Below are 14,134 nucleotides of genomic sequence, written 5' to 3'. Positions count from 1 at the left end.
GAAAATTGCATTATTTCGTATCACATAGATCATTAGTTTGTCTGCCACAGACATAATGTAGATGAAAAATGTTGAAAGTTAGCAATGCAAGAATAACTGAGGAAAATCAAATTTGTTATTAAAATGCAGAAGAGAAGTATATACAATGTACTGTGATTTATAAAGAAGTCTTGATTAATAAGCATGTCTCAAAATTACTAATTTTCTTACAAGTTATTTCATATAACTAAGTGGTGCACTGGATTTCAGAAATCAGTGTTTTGGTATAGTAGTTAAAACACACAGATAATAGTATGAGAGGCAAGAGAGAAGATGTTCTTGAATCAACTTCAACATTACAATATAACTCCAATTATCATATATGCTTTATTCTTTGATGTGTTCCTTAAAAGAAAACTAATATCTAGATTTAGTCTTTGAATGACCCAATGTCTCAGCATCATATATCTTAAAATTATTTTACCTAATGTTTACATTCATGTAATAACATGCATGTAGTTACAAAATATGGTTAATATCTGTTCTATATCAGGATACAGTATCCCTAAGAAGAACATTTCTAAAAGTCACAATGTATACATCAGAAGAGACTAACTCTAGATGTCAGAATAATATCTAAAGACCAAATTAATGAATTTAGCTTTTCATCATGTTTCATGAAAGATGCACATTTTTTAACATTTATTGGAGTATAATTGCTTTACAATGGTGTGTTAGTTTCTGCTTTATAACAAAGTGAATCAGCTATACATATATGTATATCCCCATATCCCCTCCCTCTTGTGTCTCCTTCCCAACCTTCCTGTCTCACCCCTCTAGGTAGATACAAAGCACTGAGCTGAGCTTCCTGTGCTATGCGGCTGCTTCCCACTAGCTATCTGTTTTACATTTGGCAGTATATATAAGTCCATGCCACTCTCTCACTTCGTCCCAGCTTACCCGTCCCCCTCCCTGTGTCCTCAAGTCTATTCTCTAAGTCTGCGTCTTTATTCCTGTCCTGCCCCTAGGTTCTTCAGAAACTTTTTTTTCCTTTAGATTCCATATATATGTGTTAGCATACGGTATTTGTTTTCCTCTTTCTGACATACTTCATTCTGTATGACAGACTCTAGGTCCATCCACCTCACTGCAAATAACTCAATTGCATTTTTTTATGGCTGAGTAATATTCCATTGTATATATGTGCCACATCTTCTTTATCCATTCATCTGTCATTGGACACTTAGGTTGCTTCCATGTCCTGGCTATTGTAAATAGTGCTGCAATGAACATTGTGGTGCATGACTCTTTTTGAGTTATGGTTTTCTCAGGGTATATGCCCAGTAGTGGGTTTGCTGAGTCATATGGTAGTTCTATTTTTAGTTTTTTAAGGAACCTCTGTACTGTTCTCCATAGTGGCTGTATCAATTTACATTCCCACCAACAGTGCAAGAGGGTTGCCTTTTCTCCACACCCTCTCCAGCATTTATTGTTTGTAGATTTTTGTGTGTGTGTGTGGTATGCGGGCCTCTCACCACTGTGGCCTCTCCCGTTGCGGAGCACAGGCTCCGGACGCGCAGGCTCAGCGACCATGGCCCATGGGCCCAGCCACTCCGCAGCATGTGGGATCTTCCCGGTCTGGGGCAGGAACCCATGTCCCCTGCATCGACAGGCGGACTCTCAACCACTGCACCACCAGGGAAGCCCTGTTTGTAGATTTTTTGATGATGGCCATTCTGACTGGTGTGAGGTGATACCTCATTGTAGTTTTGATTTGCATTTCTCTAATGATTAGTGATGTTGAGCATCCTTTCATGTGTTTGTTGGCAGTCTGTATATCTTCTTTGGAGAAATGTCTATTTAGGTCTTCTGCCCATTTTTGGATTGGATTTTTTTTTTTTTTTGATATTGAACTGCATGAGCTGCTTGTATATTTTGGAGATTAATCCTTTGTCAGTTGCTTCATTTGCAAATATTTTCTCCCATTTGGAGGGTTCTCTTTTCATCTTGTTTATGGTTTCCTTTGCTGTGCAAAAGCTTTTAAGTTTCATTAGGTCCCATTTGTTTATTTTTGTTTTTATTTCCATTTCTCTAGTAGGTGGGTCAAAAAGGATCTTGCTGTGATTTATGTCATAGAGTGTTCTGCTATGTTTTCCTCTAAGAGTTTCATAGTGTCTGGCCTTACATTTAGGTCTTTAATCCATTTTGAGTTTATTTTTGTGTATAGTGTTAAGGAGTGTTCTAATTTCATTCTTTTCCATGTAGCTGTCCAGTTTTCCCAGCACCACTTATTGAAGAGGCTGTCTTTTCTCCATTGTATATTCTTGCCTCCTTTATCAAAGATAAGGTGACCATATGTGTGTGGGTTTATCTCTGGGCTTTCTATCTTGTTCATTTATCTACATTTCTGTTTTTGTGCCATACTGTCTTGATTACTGTAGTTTTGTAGTATAGTCTGAAGTCCGGAAGCCTGATTCCTCTAGCTCCATTTTTCTTTCTCAAGATTGCTTTTGCTCTTCAGGGTCTTTTGTGTTTCCATACAAATGTGAAATTTTTTGTTCTAGTTCTGTGAAAAATGCCATTGGTAGTTTGATAGGGATTGCATTGAGTCTGTAGATTGCTTAGGGTAGTAGAGTCATTTTCACAATGTTGATTCTTCCGATCCAAGAACATGGTATATTTCTCCATTTATTTGAATCATCTTTAATTTCTTTCATCAGCGTCTTATAGTTTTCTGCATATAGGTCTTTTGTCTCCTTAGGTAGGTTTATTCCTAGGTATTTTATTCTTTTTGTTGCAATGGTAAATGGGAGTGTTTCCTTAATTTCTCTTTCAGATTTTTCATCATTATTGTATAAGAATGCATTAATTTTGTATCCTGCTACTTTACCAAATGCATTGATTAGCTCTAGTAGTTTTCTGGTAGCATATTTATGAAGATGCACATTTCTAAAAGTTCTTTTTTAGAGTATTAAATTCAGTGCAGCTATTAGCAGAAGGGAAGGGGCACACTAATACCTAGAAATGGATTTGAAACACACAGGAGGTAATTGTTATGAGCCAAATCTTCCAAATTTGGCAAATGTGGAGAATCTAAAATGTTCTCTAGAAGATGAGAATAAATGGATGGTTATTGAAGTATAATGGTGGAAAATGAAAATATAATTTTAGTATGGCAGAAGTGTAATAATGAGAAAAATTTGAGTTATTGAAATGGAAACCAGTACAACATATCTGCAGAATGTACATTTTTGTCATTTCTTTTCTTATAGGGAGAGATGCCATGTCATACAGGGTTATCATAAAATTGTCATGAAAATCAGGACACATTTGAGTATGAGTAGGAGTGCTAGTAATAATGATCAGTACTACAGGTAAACTGGGACATACATTTACCCTAGGTGGCAGAGGTATTTTCAAAGAATGCCTCTGCCGAAATTCTACTCCAACTCATATCAATGCTATAACCTCTCCGAATATGTTGCTTAGTTTCTGTATGCCTGTTTCCTTCCCAGTATAATAGGAATAATATTAGTATTTAGGGTTGTTGTATGGAAGTCTTCTAAAATTACTATATAGGTTTCTAATATTGCTGCGTAGTATTCCATTAATAACCGCACATAAATTATTTAAGAAATCAGGTTATTTCTAATATTTTACTATTATAGATAATGCATCAAGTCATTTCACATATGTGTGAGAATATATGTATATTTCTGTAAATTCCCAGGTTTGGTATTGCTGGGTCAAAGGGTATATGCATTCAATGTGTTTCTGAACTCTCAAAAGTTTGTTTTAGAACACATGAAGGTATACATTTAATAATGTCAGAGATAATCAATATAAAGAGCAATGTCACACATATACAAATTTCTGAAATTTCCCTCTTATAATGATTATTTAATTATTTACATCCAGAGAATTTCTCTGTGCCTTTAACATTTCATTGGTAAATGATAGTGTCTCATTACATTTTTCTCCTAAATTTTTGTCACTTCCTAGACTTCCATTTTAAGTTTTTATTTTAGAGAAGCATCTGATAGAATTTTGTGTTTGCAGAGGAGAATAAGGAATAGGAAAGAAAGGTAAAAGAACATGGCAAATTGGTGTTAGTAGAGGGAAGATGATTTGATGATAATGTTCACTGCCTTTTTTTTTTTTTTGTGGTACGCGGGCCTCTCACTGTTGTGGCCTTTCCCATTGCGGAGCACAGGCTCCGGATGCGCAGGCCCAGCGGCCATGGCTCACGGGCCCAGCAGCTCAGCGGCATGTGGGATCCTCCCAGACCGGGGCACGAACCTGTGTCCCCTGCATCGGCAGGCGGACTCTCAACCACTGCACCACCAGGGAAGCCCTTCACTGCCTTTTTAATTCAGTTGAAACACAGAAGCAATTCATTTTCCTCATGCTTAACAGAATCATTTACATTTATTAAGTGATTTCTTGAGCCTTGCTTGTATCACTCCTATTTTGGTACTCTCATCCCAACGGTGTACTCTTCAACTAAGTACTAATTTCCAGCAGATCATGGTAATTAATGCTAGTTAATTATTTAAAATGAAGCAAACATGCTGAGAGAAAAATCAATATGTCATTATTATTACCCAAGCAAACTTTAAAATTCTGGAGCAAGCCATGGAAGGACCTGAGTCCAGTCACGTATATGGCCTTTCTGATTGGATTTCTTCTTATGCTTTTAAGCTTTTAAAATGGGATCTGGGGTAGCCCTTACTCTAAGGCTGGTTTCAATCCACAATCGAGGTGTGACCTGCATTGGATCTCTACTGAATGTCCCTTATGTTCAACATGTGTCTCTATTCTGACTTCTGGGGACTCAATGACTCCTGACTATATGATCTCTTGAAATTATTTGACAAAATGTAGCATGATAATTTCCCATTCTTTTAAAGTTTACTCTGCTTTGTGAGCTTTCACTCTATACATGTGCAAATTAATGTTTATTCATATACTCTAGAACACGCTGTGGCCCCCTTGATCGCTACCACTTGGTGGTATGCCATATATAATTCCCTCTCCTTGAGGGTGGGCAGGATATGTGACCTGCTTTTAGCCCCACTAGAATATGGTAAAGATGCTGGGGTTTCACTTCTATCAATTTTACATTACAAGATACCCTCTGAGCAGACTACAGGAGAAACTCACTGTTCTACTGGTCTTAAAGAAGGAAAAAGCCATGCTGTGAATTGCTTTTAAAAAATGCCATGTGGCAGGAATTGAAGGTGGCTTCTAGGACAAAAGGGCAACCTCTAACCAATGTCCATTAAGAAGCTAGGGCCCTCAGTTCTATAGCCAAAAGGAGAGAAATTCGACAAGCTGAGGAAGATTTAAAGCAGATCTTTCGCCAGTTGAGACTCTGGATTTTGCCAGTAGACACCTGGATTGCAGCTGGTGACTGAATGAAGCAGAGAACCTGGCTAAGTTTTGTCTGAGCGTCCTATGTACAGAAGCTGTGAGAAAATGATTGCATATAGTTTTAAGCCAGTAGTTTTGTGGTAATGTTATGTAGCATAGAAACCAAATACCCTATTGTAAATTTCTGGAGCTCTTTGCATAGCTACCTCCTTTCTGGTTTTCTGCCCTGCAAATTCTAGCTACATCAGGCACTCCAAACTCCAATATATGTCCTTGCAAGGCATCAAGCTAAGATTACTTAGCTATATTTTGGCTCTCCTTGCCTATTCTGCATTCTAGAAGTTGCCTCCATATAGATAGCCGAAGCAAATATAGGGCTCACTATGTTTGTTTCCCTTACAGCAGGGATCACATTTCCACACTGCTTGTTGTCTGTTGTCCAATGTTTGAACATAGTTGTTTATGTATTTGCCTTTTTTTTTTTTTTTTGGTTTACAGCAGGGTTGTAAATTCTAGTTCCGTTACTCCCTTATGGAGAATTTGTCTTCATTTTTGAAAGATACATTTTCTGAGTGCAGAATTTCAGGTTGAAAGTTCTTTCCTATCAGTGTTTTAAGAAAATCCATATATCTTAGCTTCCATTTTATCTGCTGACAATTCAGCTGTCACTTTTGTGGTTGCTCCTTTGAAAACAATGTCTCTTTTTTATTCAGTTGTTTTTAAGATTCTCTCTTTGGATTTGTTTTCAGACATTTTACTATTATCTTACTATTTTGATTTTCTTTGTATTTATTGTACTTCTGGTTTTCATTGCTTTTTAAGTCTATTGGCTTCATGTCTTTCATCAGTTTGAAGAAATTATAAGCTTTATCTTTTTTTTTTTATTTCTCCAGCCTTGTGATATGTCTCCTCTCTGTCTAAAACTCTAGTTACATTTAGACATTTTCATTAAGTCTCATAGCTTATATATTTTTTCTGCATTCTCCATTCTTTTGTTACATCAATTATCAATATGGATATTTCCTTCTGACCTACATTCGAGTCCACTAAATCCCTTTTCAGCTGTATCTAATTTTGTATTAAACCAATACTCTGAGATTGTTCAGCTATGTGTTTTTCAGTTAGTTATGGACTTCGCATTTGGTTATGTTTTATGGTCAAGTTTCTGCCAGACCTCTAAGTCTTGTCTTTTGTTTCCTCAGCATATTAAATACAGTTATATTTAAATCCATTGGACTGTTAACACCAATATATGTGCTTCTTAGTTAACAAATTCTGTTAGTGCCCTGCCCATATGTCGTAGGCATTTATCTCTTCAGATCCAAGCACTCTTTTGCCAATATCTCTTCCTCCCTGCCATTTCAGTTTAATTTTGCTTATGGGAGCATGCTTGGCCTAAGCAAAGTGCAGGCTGGAAAAGTTGAAGAGATAACATCTGCAGAAGTAGCATTCATGTAATGATTGTTTAGAAGTTGATGGATAAAAACTCCAGCTTCCCCATCCTTTGCTTGGGATAACTCTCAGGCATGTTTTACAATATCTCCTTAAGTTCTCTAGGGAGATTGAACTTCAGTTATCCTCAGAGGTAATTAGCTCAATAATGCATCCTTTATTAGTTTTCTTCTTTTCCCTTTCTTATATCTCCACTCCTCTGAAAAAGTTATCTGGAGTCATATCCCTTCAAAAATGTTTTTACTCAACTTTCTCAGAGTCTACTTCTAGGAACAACTCATTTCACATAGCTTTTTTTCTCCCTTTGTATTTTCTTCATTTTGATTGAGAGTTAGTTGTGTTTTAAAAATTATAGGAAAAAGTTAAAAGTGAGAATGATGTTATATTCCTCTAAAGAGGATTTCAGTTATTTCCTGGCATGAAACCTGTATCTAGAGCAGGGATTGGCAAATTTTTTTCTGTACAGATACAGATAGCAAATGTTTTAGGCTTTGAGGGCCATGTGGCCTCTGTTACAACTACTCCACTCTGTCACTGGAACAAGAAAACAGCCATTGACAATATAAAAACAAATGAATGTGCTGTTTTCTAATGAAAGTAACTTTAGTTAATTTACAAAAACAGGTAGCAGGCCAGATTTGACCCATAGGCTATAGTTTCCTGACCTCTGGTCTATAGAAACATGCAATCCCATCTCCTCTTTGGTTTTCCTGCCTATCTCTGGTCATGGCTCAAAAATCTCCACTCCTTTGGTAGTTCTCTAGTATTTCTAAATACTTTTTACAAAATATATTGAACAGCTCTTCTAGATCTTCTCAGTGGGAAAGTTTGTCCATATTATCTACTCTTTTGTTACTGAAACTGTTACTCCTATACTTTACTTGTAGTTGTCTGTGGTCAGTTTCTCTCATTCTTTGAAAATTTCTTAGCTTATTGTCATTAATTCTTATACTTCAAAATTCATATACATGGTTCTTCCATTACACTGACCTCCTAGACACTTCATCTCATTTCCACTAGTGATGATGTCCATTATGAATCCACTGCTTACTCTCATGGGTATGTCTCATCTAGATCTTGTCATTATTAATAAATGTTTTAACCTGAGACCAATATCTCCTTTGTTTCTCTAGAACCCCTTCTTGACTTTTAACAGTCTGCTTTGCTCCTTCCTCATCTCCCAGACCAAGACTCTACTGTATAAGAGTTCAGCAGCCTGTCTTCTATCTACACTCACTCTCTTCATGACCTCTTCCAGTCTTGTGCTTTCTTCTCAAGGCAAGGCAGGAATCCACAGGAGGGTGGGTCAGAACAAGTCAAAGGAATTGTCCACAACCCAGAAGCTGGGAATAAATTTTGGAGTTGTGGATTTAATTCACAGCCAGTTGTGAGGCCAAATGCTATGAAAGGAGATAGTAAAGAAAAGAAACCTTGAAACTGGAGGAATTCTGGCCTCAGAAAGAAAGCTTTCCAGACACTTCCTTTTTCTGCGGAAGCAAATTACGGAAATCTTCCAGGCATTACTCCATAATATGAATAGTTTAAATGCATTAGGAAGATAATGAACAGACTTAAGTAAAATTATAGTGGTCCTAATTGTTTGCAAACAAGTTTCCTTTTTCTTTCTTACTCTTTTAACAAGCCAACTAATTAGGAAGAATCCTCTTCTGTACTTTTGGTCCATGGAATTCCAAGTATATCCTATTGAAGATAAAGAAAAACATTGCAGATATTATCTCTAAGAAGCTTGACATTGGAGAAAGTGCTGAGACTTCTATACATTCTGAAAAATTCTTCCATTGCAACATCTGGAAACTGTTGTTCTAGTTTAGTTCCTTTTTGCTATCATAATAATAAAACAAAACCAGCCTGTAACTTGTAATTTGTACCATCTGGAGACAAATAAGAACTAAGTTCTCCATTGCACCTCATTTTGCCCCTTCAGGGATATTTACCCTTGTAGTTTTCAGTACAGAATCTTGCCATATTCTTGTGAAATTTTGAAATTTTATGACACGTAATACTATTCCTTCCACTCTGGGAAAGTTCTAGGTCCATTTAGGCACTCTTAGAACTTGGCTCTAGAGGTTTTCCTAGGACTACCAAACTACTAATTCCTACATGTCAAGTTGAAGATCAAAAGAGAAAGAAGATTACTGTCTTTTACTTCTATTTGAAAGAGTATAGGGTTATATAGAAATGTCTACATTCCTATTCTTACACAGAAATGTCTACATTAAGATTCTAATGGATAATTGCCTCTATTAGGTCTCTATAGTTAAGTTATCATTATTTAGAAAATTACTGTATAACAGCCGGTAAGACCTGGTTACATCACATAATAGCTCTATGCTTGAGAAAATATTTAAACTCTCTTTGCCTAAATAACCCTGTAAATGGATTGTGAGGATTAAATAAGATAACTACCCCATAAGACTTCCAATAGTGCCTGACATGTAAGAAGCACTCAACTGATAGATTCACTCATCCTCCCCATCTTCATAATACTTTTTTATTTTCATTGCATATCAACTTTTGTAAAGAGTAGATAAAATCTTACAAATATATTTGTAATACATTAACCGAGAAAAATCAAAATAAAGTATACTTAATGCAACTCTATAAAATGTTAGCAGGTAGGAAAGGATTATACAGCTATTTGCAATATCCAAAATAGTTGCATTTTCATGAATTTTTTCCTAATAATATTATTTTTGATAGATTATTATTTTAATTAAAAAAAGAGTCTCTTATTGCTTTTAAACTAATCTTCCTCTCCTGACAATTAGTCTAGCCCAACTTTGTTTTCAGTTTGGTCAGTGAAAATGTGCACAGAAAAATCCTTTTAGAGGACTGGCACTATTACCTACACTGATCTCAATTGATCATCCTTAAAAGATAGTTCAGTCTCCTGGTGAATTCTCCCAAGTCACTACATCCTAGGGCAGAGAGTTCTAATTGTTAGAAACTGTCTCCTACTGAGCTTAAAGCTGTCTCCCAGTTATGGATACCAGTTGATTCCCGTTCTGCCTTCTGAAGCTCAACCTGTAACTCTAACATATTTTCAGGAAAATATCCCTTCATTCTTGTGAGAGGGAATTTAAAACAAGCCTAATCAAACAACACGTTTATGAATGTACACATCTGATTTATTCTGAGCTTAATCTTGAGTGAATAATAGAGCATTTATATAAATTTTACAGCTACTTTTTATTTTAGTATTCTAATTTTAATGTGATTTATAATATTAATTACATAAATAAGTTATTTCAGCAATTGCTATTGGTAAAATACATTGCTCTGTTTTAAAACTGAGTTTAAATTCAAAACTGAACTTAGATATACAGTTGAAATATTTTAAAAGCATTTCCTATTAACTATGTATGATGTTCATATTAGGATATATATTATAAGCTTACAATTTATAGGCAATGAGGTTTTTTATTTTTTGGATTTGTAAAAATATATATATATGTTTATATATTTGTTGAGCTTTTGAAAGGAGAAATACTTTTGGGTACAGTAACCGTGCAAATGTCATTCCAGCAGGAGAATTTTTGGAGAGCTCTGAATAATAGAAAACACAGCTTAGTAATCATAGTTATCTTTCTGGTAGGGTTTTCTTTCCCAAACACTGTTATACAGAGTTCCAAAGATTACTAAATTACAAAAAGTGGTCATAAATGTGGATCTGAAGTAATTCTCTTCTATTTTTTGGTAGTTTATCTTTAACCTAATTTTTATTTTGGAGTATCGTAAAATAAAACACTATTTTAACTTAAAATACTTATTCTATAAATACAGTGTTTTATAGTTTTCAAAATTTAGAGTTTTAGTGTATTGATCATTTAAAAAAGAGGGCCCTTTATTTAGTTACTCATTTTTATAGTTTTTAAAATTTAGAGTTAATTAACTGGAGTATATACAAAATGGTACTCAGCATGGTGATTTTACTTCTTGCCAAGATTCTATGACCCTTAAGTCATACTTAGAGATTTAAGATTATTTTTCCTTCCTCAAACATGTGAAGATAAAACAGAGTGGAGAAAAGGTAGAGTTCTAAAACTGTATTCCCTAACAGTTAGTATTTTAAGGTATAAGCCTTTATTTCACAGTTGAGGTGACAGAATAAAAGGCCATTATTTTCAACCTCATGTTAGAATTATCAGGTGTGAAGTGTTTATTTTCTCTAAGTTTTTCTTTTTCCAATTTGCTCCCCTATTTAGAATTTGGAAGAAGAATGAGCATATTAGCCAAGAAAGAGACTTTTATGTGTTTTCACAAAGTAACTAAGGCTTTATTCAATAGATCATTGTTTACAACCAGTATTTATTAGCAACAGCTTTGCGGTAAACTAGGCATTTCCTTGAGTATATTTAACCCTATGGGTGAATGCTGTTATTTCTATTATTTGGATAAAGAAACTAAGGCTAAAGAATTATATAATTTGCCTGGAGTCATATAATGCGTTGAAGTTACAATTTTAAAATAAATAAGTCTTAATTCTTCCATAGTTGTGGCATTTCCCATGTTACTGTGCTGCTGCTACAAAAACAAGATACCAGATGATCAACTTAGTTATATACGAAACCAGAATTCATATGAGACATTCCTGATGTAAAACCTTTGGAAACTCTATATACTCAACCTAACACTCTTTTAAACAGTTATAGTATGACGTAATATTGAATGTATTATATTGACACAAAATACTTTTGCACATAAATTGATTACCACAATAATTCAGTGAATTAGGTGGGATGATTATGTACTGACCACATAATTAATAGATAAGGAAGTGGATTCAAAGAAGGCTTAGAGTTATAGGTATAGAAAGAAAAGTGTAAGAAACTCTCAAAGCTTCCCTCCCCCATCCCTTTCCCTGTTTAAAGGCCCTAGACCATTCTGCATAACCACCATTCGCCCTCACAAATGCAGACTGAGAATTTCTCTCTCTCACACACAGTTTTCTGTTTTTTTTTGGTTTTTTGACTTTGTAACTTGAATTAGGACATGGTACCAGACTCGGTACTCAATAAATTTTGTGGTAAGGCTCTCTAGGAGATTTGTAGAATTTCTTCCTCAGAAGTTATAATTTAAACTAGGAAGGAATAGAAGCAAATTTAACGTGCCTATTTTTTTTAGTTGATATTTCAATCTTCAATTTGTATAACTTTGAAAAATTCATTATGATTTTTCTAAAGCAATTAAAGAGGAAGTAATTCACCATTGATTAATTTTTTTATATAAAAATACAAAAAAAGTGCTGAGAGCTATGGTGGCTTGAGTAGTTATAACATTGTTTGATTGTTCTTTTTTTTTCAATATTGTTCTGCATTTGGCCACTTTTGCCACAATGTGATGCTGACATAATATTTGACAGTGAAGGGTGTTTAGGCCAACAGGTCCAAGAGCCATGAAACAAAACTGGTAACACTTAAAAAGTTTTTTTTCACCTTCACAAGAAAACTGGAATGTAAAATGACAACTGTGCCTTAGGCATAATTTTTGAAGTTTCCCTTTCTTCCTCTAAGGACTATTTTTCTGAATATGATTTCTCATCAAATAGCTTCCCCTTATAGACATGATTGAGCAATCCAACCTTTTACTTGATTCAGTCATTCCCTAAAATGCCTCTGTATTCCAAATGTAAGTTTTAGTGTGGCCTACCTCTGGGCTAGTGAACCTCACGTTTTCATCCAGGAAGGTATAGAACTTAGATTATTCTGATACACTGAGCCCATCATGTAATTATAGCAGACATAAAAAATTCAGATTGCCTTATTGACTTTTAAAATTATATACAAGCAAGCACTTGCCACTCACTGTTGTTCCCTTACCCATTCTTAATATTCTGGGAGCAGAATATTCTTTTGAGATTAAAAAGTGAGGCAAAAGCTATCTTTTGGTGTCAAGAAGTGCAAATAAAAAGACTATCCGAAGACAGTGTTCGAACTACGATGCACAGAAATTTTTCTTGGTACTTGGTACTTTTTTAATGTTGGAATAAAAATAAAAGAATGACATCTTACATGTGGATGTTAAATGGCATTATAAATATGGATTTTTCAATAGAGAAATTCTGTCTATTTATCTATCCATGTATCATCTACCTATCTAGAGAAATGAACAGGAATAGGTACAGAGAGACACTTTCTTATTTTACAAATAGTTAAAATAAAACCATTTACTACAGCTGCAGATAACATTAAAAGGATACCAGCTGAACAGTGGTCTCACAGAAGGTAAAAGACAAGCTAGTAAATGATTAATAAATAATAGTTTTAATAGCTAATATGTAGATTATGCCAAAATATATGGAGATGATACATACTTTATATACATTATCTTATTTAATATAAAAGTCATATGATAGTTACTACCATTGTCCTGATTTTCAGATAAGACAACTAAAACATAGAAAGATTAACTACGCTGCTCAAGTTTTATTATGAACTGAATGCTTGTGTACCCGCAAAATAATATGTTAAAACTCTAATCCCCAAAGTGATGGTATTGGAGGTGGGACCTTTGGGGGGTAGTTAGGTTTAAATAAAGTTTGAGGTTGGGAAGCTCATGATGAGATTAGTGTTCTTATAAGAAAAGGAAGAGACACAAGATCTCTCTCTCCAGGAGCACACACTGGGGAGAAACCATGTGAGGACACCGTGAGAAGGCAGCCACCTGCAATCCAGGGAAAGAGCCCCTCCGTGACTCCAAATCTTCTGACACCTTGACCTTGGACTTCCAGTCTCCAGAACTGTGAGAACTATAACTCTGTTATTTAAGCCACCCCTTTGGTGGTATTTTGTTATAGACCAAACAAGTTTACATGCTAGTAAGTAGCAGATCTAGGACTCCAGATTCCTCTCTGCCATATTCCAGAGCATATGCACTTAACCATTAAAATATAAACTTGGATAAATAATGTTTTATCTTCCTACCACTCTGGCTAACATCATTTTGTTCCAGTTCCCAAGATAAAAAAAGCGTGGATGGGATGGATCAGGGAATCTGTTCAATAATCTACCTTATTTCTGGTCATTCCTAGAAGATCCTTAAGCATTTGCTACCTTTGTATTTACTTCAGAGATTTTTGAGGGTTCTAAGGCTTTGCCTCCTGGCTGCCATAGAATTAAGGTTTTACCAGACCACGAATCTTCCAGATACAAACTCTTTGTTGCTAGGAATGTATACTATTCCCCATTTTAAATGCTACATATTAAATTTAAATGAGCATAACATGGTGGTTGTTATTGACTGCATGTTTATATCCCCCACCAAAATTATTATGTTGAAATCTTAACTCCCAAGGTGATAGTATTAGGAG

The 14,134-nt window shown here is 35.1% G+C and overlaps 1 long non-coding RNA gene across 1 annotated transcript in view; it reads left to right on the top strand.

The window, feature by feature from the left end:
• The window catches only part of LOC141279091 (uncharacterized), a 42,137-nt gene extending 28,605 nt beyond the window's left edge, over nucleotides 1-13,532 (top strand). The window contains exon 3 of the long non-coding RNA XR_012332846.1: nucleotides 13,438-13,532. This is a non-coding gene — a long non-coding RNA (uncharacterized lncRNA). The remainder of the gene's footprint in view (nucleotides 1-13,437) is intronic.
• The last annotated feature ends 602 nt before the right edge of the window (nucleotides 13,533-14,134 follow it).

The sequence above is a fragment of the Tursiops truncatus genome, chromosome 7, assembly GCF_011762595.2.
Source record: "Tursiops truncatus isolate mTurTru1 chromosome 7, mTurTru1.mat.Y, whole genome shotgun sequence".
In the NCBI taxonomy this organism is placed as follows: Eukaryota; Metazoa; Chordata; class Mammalia; order Artiodactyla; family Delphinidae; genus Tursiops; species Tursiops truncatus.
Note: the sequence above shows the minus strand (reverse complement) of the source record. Positions and strands in the feature narration are given on the sequence as shown.